Genomic DNA, 8,798 nt, shown 5'->3' with positions numbered 1-8,798 from the left:
CCTTTTAAAAGCATAGCATCATATTTGGTCAAAATGACCTCTCCAACTTTTTCTAAGTTACGAGGCTAAATAGCTTCAAGATTTAGGGCTAACCCCTCTTCACTAAACACCAGACCACCAGTAGCAATAGCTGTATCTTCACGTTGGTTCTTTCTGTTGTCACCAAAATCTGGAGCTTTGACTGCTATGATCTGAAGACCAACTTTTAGCCTATTAAAAATGAATGTACTTCGAGCTTCTCTATCAATATCTTCAGCAATTATGACCAAGGACTTACAGTGAGGATTGGCAATTTAAAGAGCAGGTACAGTGGTCTGGACACTAGAAATTTTCATTTCATTCAATACAACATAGGCATCCTGGAATTCACATTTCTAACCTTTTGATGTATTAATAAAGTATGGAGAAATATAGCCTCAATCAAACTTTATGCCTTTAATAATTTCCAATTCATCATTCAGTGTTTTTCCATCCTTTACTGTGAGGACACCCTTTCTTCCAACTTCTATTTGCATCAGAAATGATGTTGACAATTTCTTTGTCTCCATTTGCAGAAATCATAGCAACCTGAGCAATTTCTCCAGGGGTTGTCACGGTTCAGACAGCTTCTTAAGTTCAGCAATTATAGCATCAACAGCTAACATCACACTTCTGATTTCCACAGGATTAGCACTTTTGCTAATCTTTTCAAAGCCTTTCTTGGCAAAAGAGCATGGCAGTACAATAGCACCGGTGATGGCCTCCCCAGCTTCTTCATTTGTGTTATTAGCAACATCTTGAACAAGTTTAACTCCAATATTTTTATGTTTATCCTTTACATCAATTGACTTTGGAACAGTCACACCATCTTTTGTTACTTTAGAACTTCCCCAGTTGATCAATCATCGTTTTTGGCCCTATTGTAACAGCTACAGCATCTGCTAAAAAGTCTACACCCTGAAGCAGTAAGGCTTGGGAATCTGCACCAAATTTTACATCTTTGGCGAAATCCCAAGTGAGACAAGGGGCTAGTACCCTGGACACCGGTCTCATCTGGCAAGACTGTGGGTAATTGAAGCATTTCTGTCGGATGGCAGCGAGGCGTGGGTGCGGTGAGGCAGGTCGTCAGTGGTGAGTGAGGGGCGAGTCTATTTCCATGTTTTTGATTAAATGGCTGAAATTATGCATTTTACACTATAGAAGTTAGTTCTTTCTAGATAATGCTGTTTTCCTCTTGAGAAGTATTTTTTTGTTTTGTTTTGTTTTTAGCTTCTGAGACACAGAGTAGGAACATATCATCTTCATCAGATAAGGACTCCATGTGATTTAGAGTTGGATTTCAGCCCTTTCATTTCTTATTTGCCTTACTGAAATTCTGGGGTATATACCAGGACTTCTTTACGTTGGCAAACACTGAAGACTAACTCACTAGCACCAAGATATGCCAATAGCTCAACTTCAGTCCTCAACCTGACAGTATTCACTTTCCTCTTGGTTCTCCACTTCTTGGCCTGTGATGCTTCTATATCAGTGAAAACCTAAGGGAAATAGAGAAGGTGAATGTTGGGTTGGCTTCAGTGAATTTTCTTTCTCTCAGTGATCTTGGTTCCACAATCCCCGGTTACACTGGTGGCTCTCTGATGCCTTCAGACAATTTAACTTTGTTTTGTTTTTCAGTTATATTAGCCATTCTAGTTGTTCTCAGCTAGAGGATTGATTGGCCACAAATCTGTCATAGCCAATAGGAGGAGACCCCTCCATTCCCTTTGATTCTCTCTCTGACTCCAGCCAATACCTGCTTTCAAGGACCAGAACACTTTTACTTACTTTTTTTTTTTTTAATTGATCATTCTTGGGTGTTTCTCGCAGAGGGGGACTTGGCAGAGTCATAGGACAATAGTGGAGGGAAGGTCAGCAGATAAACAAGTGAACAAAGGTCTCTGGTTTTCCTAGGCAGAGTGTTTGTGTCCCTGGGTACTTGAGATTAGGGAGTGGTGATGACTCTTAACGAGCATGCTGCCTTCAAGCATCTGTTTAACAAAGCACATCTTGCACCGCCCTTAATCCATTTAACCCTGAGTGGACACAGCACACGTTTCAGAGAGCACAGGGTTGGGGGCAAGGTCACAGATCAACAGGATCCCAAGGCAGAAGAATTTTTCTTAGTACAGAACAAAATGAAAAGTCTCCCATGTCTACTTCTTTCTACACAGACACAGCAACCATCCGATTTCTCAATCTTTTCCCCACCTTGCCCCCTTTTCTATTCCACAAAACCGCCATTGTCATCATGGCCCGTTTTCAATGAGCTGTTGGGTACACCTCCCAGACGGGGTGGTGGCCGGGCAGAGGGGCCCCTCATTTCCCAGTAGGGGCGGCCGGGCAGAGGCGCCCCTCACCTCCCGGACGGGGCGGCTGGCCGGGCGGCGGGCTGACCCCCCAACCTCCCTCCCGGACGGGGCGGCTGGCCGGGTGGGGGGCTGAGCCCCCCACCTCCCTCCCGGACAGGGCGGCTGGCCGGGTGGGGGGCTGACCCCCCCGCCTCCCTCCCGGATGGGGCGGCTGGCCGGGCAGAGGGGCTCCTCACTTCCTGGTAGGGGCGGCCGGGCAGAGGCGCCCCTCACCTCCCGGACGGGGCGGCTGGCCGGGCGGAGGGCTGAGCCCCCCACCTCCCTCCCGGACGGGGCGCCTGGGCGGGCAGAGGGGCTCCTCACTTCCCGGTAGGGGCGGCCGGGCAGAGGCGCCCCTCACCTCCCGTACGGGGCGGCTGGCTGGGCAAGGGGTCCGACCCCCCCCTCCCTCCCGGACGGGGCGGCTGGCCGGGCGGGGGGCTGACCCCCACCTCCCTCCCGGACGGGGGGGCTGGCCTGGCGGTGGCTGACCCCCACCTCTGTCCCGGACGGGGTGGCTGCTGGGCTGAGACGCTCCTCACTTCCCAGACAGGGTAGCAGCCGGGCGGAGGGGCTCCTCACTTCTCAGACGGGGTGGCAGCCGGGCAGAGGGGCTCCTCACCTCTCAGAAGGGGCAGTTGCCAGGTGGAGGGTCTCCTCACTTCTCAGACGGGGCGGCCGGGCAGAGACGCTCCTCACCTCCCAGACAGGGTCGCGGCCGGGCAGAGGCGCTCCTCACATTCCAGACGGGGCGGCGGGGCAGAGGCGCTCCCCACATCTCAGACGATGGGCAGCCGGGCAGAGACGCTCCTCACTTCCTAGATGGGATGGCGGCCGGGAAGAGGCGCTCGTCACTTCCTAGGTGGGATGGCGGGCGGGCAGAGATGCTCCTCACTTTCCAGACTGGGCAGCCAGGCAGAGGGGCTCCTTACATCCCAGACAATGGGCGGCCAGGCAGAGACGCTCCTCACTTCCCAGACGGGGTGGCGGCCAGGCAGAGGCTGCAATCTCGGCACTTTGGGGGGCCAAGGCAGGCAGCTGGGAGGTGGAGGTTGTAGTGAGCCGAGATCACGCTACTGCACTCCAGCCTGGGCACCATTGAGCACTGAGTTAACGAGACTCCGTCTGCAATCCCAGCACCTCGGGATGCCGAGGCTGGCAGATCACTCGCGGTTAGGAGCTGGAGACCAGCCCGGCCAACACAGCGAAACCCCATCTCCACCAAAGAAATACGAAAACCAGTCAGGCGTGGCGGTGCGCACCTGCAATCGCAGGCACTCTGCAGGCTGAGGCAGGAGAATCAGGCAGGGAGGTTGCAGTGAGCCGAGATGGCAGCAGCACAGTCCAGCTTTGGCTCGGCATGAGAGGGAGACCGTGGAAAGAGAGGGAGAGGGAGACCGTGGAAAGAGAGGAGGGAGAGGGAGAGGGAGAGCTACTTACTTTTGATTGATCAAAACCTCTTTAATTCTGGTGACAGAGTTGTTCAAACACTCTTTATCTCCTTGCCTTGTCCAAGACAAGCCCTTCTCTGGAGGATCATCATAAGAAAACCAAAGAGAAAGATGGCCCTGCATTCTAGGGTCAAGTGAACTGTTTCTACAAAATCTTTAAGTCCTCAAACCCAGTCTCCTCATTTGCCCTGACCCTGCCTGTCCAGGTGGAGTGAGGAGCACCACTAACTCAGTGCTCATCCTACTAGAAGCTCCTGCCTCATGACACTGTAATCATTTGTGGAAGCCTAGAAATGTTTCTATAATCTACTAGACTAAATTCCTTAAGGAGCTTTTATTTTCTGTATATTCAATTGCCTTTTCATGTGACAGTAACTTGGTTAAATTTTCTCTAGAGAATCAACAAAGATAATTCAGTCATTTCTCTAGTGTAGTTGTTTAAAATGTGCTTTTTATTATTGACAATTTTAAATTTTGTATTCTTTTTTCTGATTACTTTTTACTAATAATATTTACACTGGGAATGATCAATTTGTGGAAAACTTCCATTAAGTTTCTCCATATTTGGAAGATTTTTCCACAGACTAAAATCTGCCTTGATATATTTCTCTTCCAAACTCACATTCTTTTGATGCTGGGTATCACTGGACACATCCAAATTGCAATGAGACATTGATCTCTGCTCCTTTGGTTACAACATTGGGTGAGTCAGCACAGTGGGAGGTAGTATGATTCTTGGAAGCTACCCCTATACCATAACACATAGCCATAAATTAACTGTAAATATGAATGAATGTGAACCACATAAATACACCTCACTAAATCAAAACTAAGCCCAAATTAGCTTACCCAAACCCTTCGTTGGGTCCTGTGGCCACTCCAACTCTATCTAACAGGAGGGGAAGTGCAATGAAGGAAAAATTACAGTAGAAAAAGATAGCTGTTTTGACTGATTATGGTTAAAATGTATTTGCAGATTTTACAGAAACATGTTACTATGAGAACATACTGCCCAGGCCCTTCCCAGGGCCTGACAGGGGCCATGAAGCTTAAACTTCATTAGCTTCAGGGTAAATCTACCTTGTATTTAAATATTATTAAAGACCAGCCCCTGCAAAGAGTTGGCTAATTTAGAATGTCGGCTCTGAAATAATCCTAGACCAAGAAAAGATGGCTAGGTCTTTTCCCTTTATATAAATCCATACATATGATCTTGGAGAGATTCAGTACCACATCAACCCCCTTCCCCTAATAGTCTCATATCAATAGGACTTCCCAAGAGGAGGAGCAAAAGAGTAATAGTTATTCCCCAAATCCTTTCTCTCTTTCCCTCCAAGTCTTCAGTCCAATACACTTGTAATATTATTTAATACTTTTCCTCTTTAACCTTAGATTGAACTAACATTCATTAAATACCTATTACCTGTCAGACGCTGTTACCCAATACCTTCACATTATTGCCAGATAATTAGGGCAACAATTCCTGAGGACATAATGAAGATATAGTTGCAATGAGTCTATTCCAATCACTCTAGATGGGAGATCATTACTTATGTCCATATTTATGTTTCATATATTAATCTACAGGGTACATTTGAAGTATAAGGATTTATATAAATTTGTTAGAATAGGATTCTATTGCCTGTGTTTATGTCTCTATATAAAATTTAACTCTTAAAATAGGATTCTTCTTGGGGGTATGTGTGAAAGTGGTTAAGAATTGTTTATTTGGCAAAAGTTGGTGGAGATCAGTTTGTTGTTTGTTTCCCAACACCTGCATTAACATCCCTGTGCACACACAGTTTTTCTTAAGCAAATTCAAATAAGGAAGGAGCAAGATAAAATCCTAGATTTATCTGTCACCTGACTATAGTAACTATTGTACTGTATATACAGCAAATACATTAGTTGGCTCTAAATGTTTTCTGATACTGCACACTTGTTTTCTTAAGATCCACAAAACGCTGAAGAATGAAATATGGCTTTTCATTTGTTGACTCAACAACCAGAAAACTAATTAGGGCTGGAGGCACATGCCGTCATCAACTTAAAGCCCTGTCAAACCCTGAAAGGTCTGAGGCAGTGGTAGCTAAATTGATGTTAGGTAATATGTGAGTTCTTCTTTCTTAGGAAAAATAAGATCTCAGAACATTTCTTGGACATGGAAATTGCTTAGAACATATTTAATGCTTTAAGTGCAAATATTGAAAATATGAGCCCTTCAATTTCTGGGAGGAGACAGGGTATCTGGCTGGGACCAGAGCGGTGGCTCTGCTGACGGTCAGCCATGGTGTGGGGCAACGTCCTTCATGCCACTAGATTGCCAGGCAGCAATGAACTGTGATTAAAATCAAGAGATCAAGACTCACATTTTCATTTGAAAAAGGTTGAAAACTCACTTCGGATATAGAAATGGTGCTAAAATGTGACCATTTCTATGCCCCTCAGATATTCTGTACCCACAGAGTATTTCCCCTCCATTCTTTCCTACATCAGTCAGAAGATGGATGAACTACCTATGGCACCAGAAGAGGCAGCAGCTGAAGGCACAGAGCCCTTCACCCCATTCTTCCCTGAACAGGAAACCTCAAAAACACTTGTCATTTGACAGATTTGATGTCACAAATGTCAATCATTACTAAGTAATGATTATTGCATTCCTGGAGTTGCTCTAGATGCTACAAATAATCTCCTACTACTGGTATAACTGAGAATTGCCAGGCACTTCCTTCTTCATGTAGGTATCTTATGTTTCCAAATTGTACCAAAAAGTAGTTGTTCTGAGATGTGGAGGCAGCCCTCCCCACAAGTGTTTTGCTGCCCAGTACAAAAGGTGGTTGTTTTTTTCCCCAAAATCTATGCATACTTCTCTCATTTCTTATGCCATTTTTTTTTTTTGCCAGGAAATTATACAACCAAAGGTCAGTGTTGCTTACAAAGATAATGATAGCTGTCATCTATTGAGCAGCTATTGTTTCATTTAACCATTATAAAAACACTGTGAAGCAAGGAATGCTTTTCCCATTTTGAGACAAGGAAATGGAAGTTCAGAGAAGTCAAGCATCTTGAGCAAGGCTACGAAGTTAAGTAAGAAATAAGTCCAGGATTCCAAGCCCAGTTTGTTTGAACTCAGAGTCTATGGGATGGATATATATTGTGGGGAAAAAAACAAACAAACCTGGAATTAGAAATGACACCAAATTCTGATAAGTAACTCCCCTGTACATCTCAAGTTGCTACAATCCTTCTTTCTATGACATAGTTAGGGATGTCCTCATCACCCTGGTCACTGTCTTCTAGACCTACTTGAGTTTGTCGAAGGCCCTATTCAGGCCAGAACAAAACACAGTGCTCCAACTGCCTCTAACCAGGCAAAAAAGACCAGAACCCCTGGCTTCTCTTGGGAGGGATACTGCTGAGAAATAAAGGTCAAGTTTAAAGCACAGTTCTACATGTGTGATGGTTCCCAATGCATAATAGTGCTTATACCTCCATCACTGCAGCCAGCTCTGGTGCTAACGCTTAGAACCTTGACCATGTTCTTCTCATAGGGCATCTGCATTCAACACAACTCTGTGGTCTTTCTCGATAGAGTGATCACTCAGATGTGTTTTCCTGCAGCCTCCATCCTTGTGTGGTTCATCGAGGGGGACACACCAGTCATTCAAAGGCTCTGGCTTACACTGCCTTTGTCTGCTCTGGGCTGTGCACTTTCTGATTATCTTGCAGCGTCACATATTCACACTGAAGAGGCAGCTATTAAAATTGAAATCCAAAAGGGGCAGAGAAGAATGAGGCTTATAGTACTCACCCCGTTTCTCCAGTTCTGCCTTTCTTATTTCGCTTTATCCTTAGCCTTTTGACTTCAATATGGTGTTATTTTCTATTACAATGCTCCACTCTTTCTGTGGTCATTATTATATTTGTTTCTCCCAAACCAAAGATGGAGGTGGAAGAATTAAATCCCTTTGTCAAAAGTGTAGCAGAAGCACTGTGTCCATAATATGCCCATGTTAATGCCTCTCTTTCCATAAAGATCCAACTTGTAACCTGCTCTCCATAGAACCTCTTCTGATCAACCCCAGCCCCCGGTAATTTCTCTGTCTTCCAGCTTCTGTGTGAGATACTGCAAGATACTGGAGGGATCTTTGTCTGGAAAATTACACCTCTGTCATACTGGATTCTTGCATGCTACCTTTGTTTGGGTTAGTGCTGGCATTTTTAGAAGGCTGGGATCCTCTGAATCATCAGTGCCTGGGGCTTCAGTACAGTCACCTTCAAGGTTGTGGCAACAACAAACGTCCTCAGCCCCGCTGCTGCTAGCAGAAGGTGTCTTAGCACAAACAGGTGATGCTTTAAGGTCATGGATAAAGTCTGGTGAGTGCCAGTAATACACAAAGGAGTGGAAACTGAAAGGGACAAACAATTCCAGAGACAAGACTTTGGGATCTTATCACGATGGTAACCCTTTGGGAACTGGGAACTGGATCGATATTCTGGGATCCTGGGATCTCTGTAAAAAAACAAAAACAAAAACAAAAACAAAACAAAAACCCAGAAAACAAAGCAATATCTGCTTTATTGGATTTATCTGGTAATTTATCCAGTAATTGCCCAGTAACATAACTAATAATATAAACTGATGATTAAAAAAATAAACTGCAGGCTGGGTGCGGTGGCTTATGCCTGTGATCCCAACACTTTGGGAGGCCGAGGCGGGCAGATCATGAGGTGAAGAGATGGAGACCATCCTGGTCAACAGGTGAAACCCTGTCTCTACTAAAAATAAAAAAACTAGCTGGGCGTGGTGGCGCGTGCCTGTAGTCCCCACTACTCGGGAAGCTGAGTCAGGAGAATTGCTTGAACCCGGGAAGGGGAGGTTGCAGTGAGCCAAGATCGCGCCACTGCACTCTAGCCTAGCAACAGAGCGAGACTCCGTCTCAAAAAATAAAAAATAAAAAATAAAAAATAAAATAAA

The 8,798-nt window shown here is 45.5% G+C and overlaps 1 pseudogene; it reads right to left on the bottom strand.

The window, feature by feature from the left end:
• Positions 1-313: 313 nt before the first annotated feature.
• Positions 314-1,060, bottom strand: LOC101130020 (60 kDa heat shock protein, mitochondrial-like; annotated as a pseudogene).
• Positions 1,061-8,798: the final 7,738 nt, after the last annotated feature.

The sequence above is a fragment of the Gorilla gorilla genome, chromosome 5 (genome assembly GCF_029281585.2).
Source record: "Gorilla gorilla gorilla isolate KB3781 chromosome 5, NHGRI_mGorGor1-v2.1_pri, whole genome shotgun sequence".
Lineage (NCBI taxonomy): Eukaryota > Metazoa > Chordata > Mammalia > Primates > Hominidae > Gorilla > Gorilla gorilla.
Note: the sequence above shows the minus strand (reverse complement) of the source record. Positions and strands in the feature narration are given on the sequence as shown.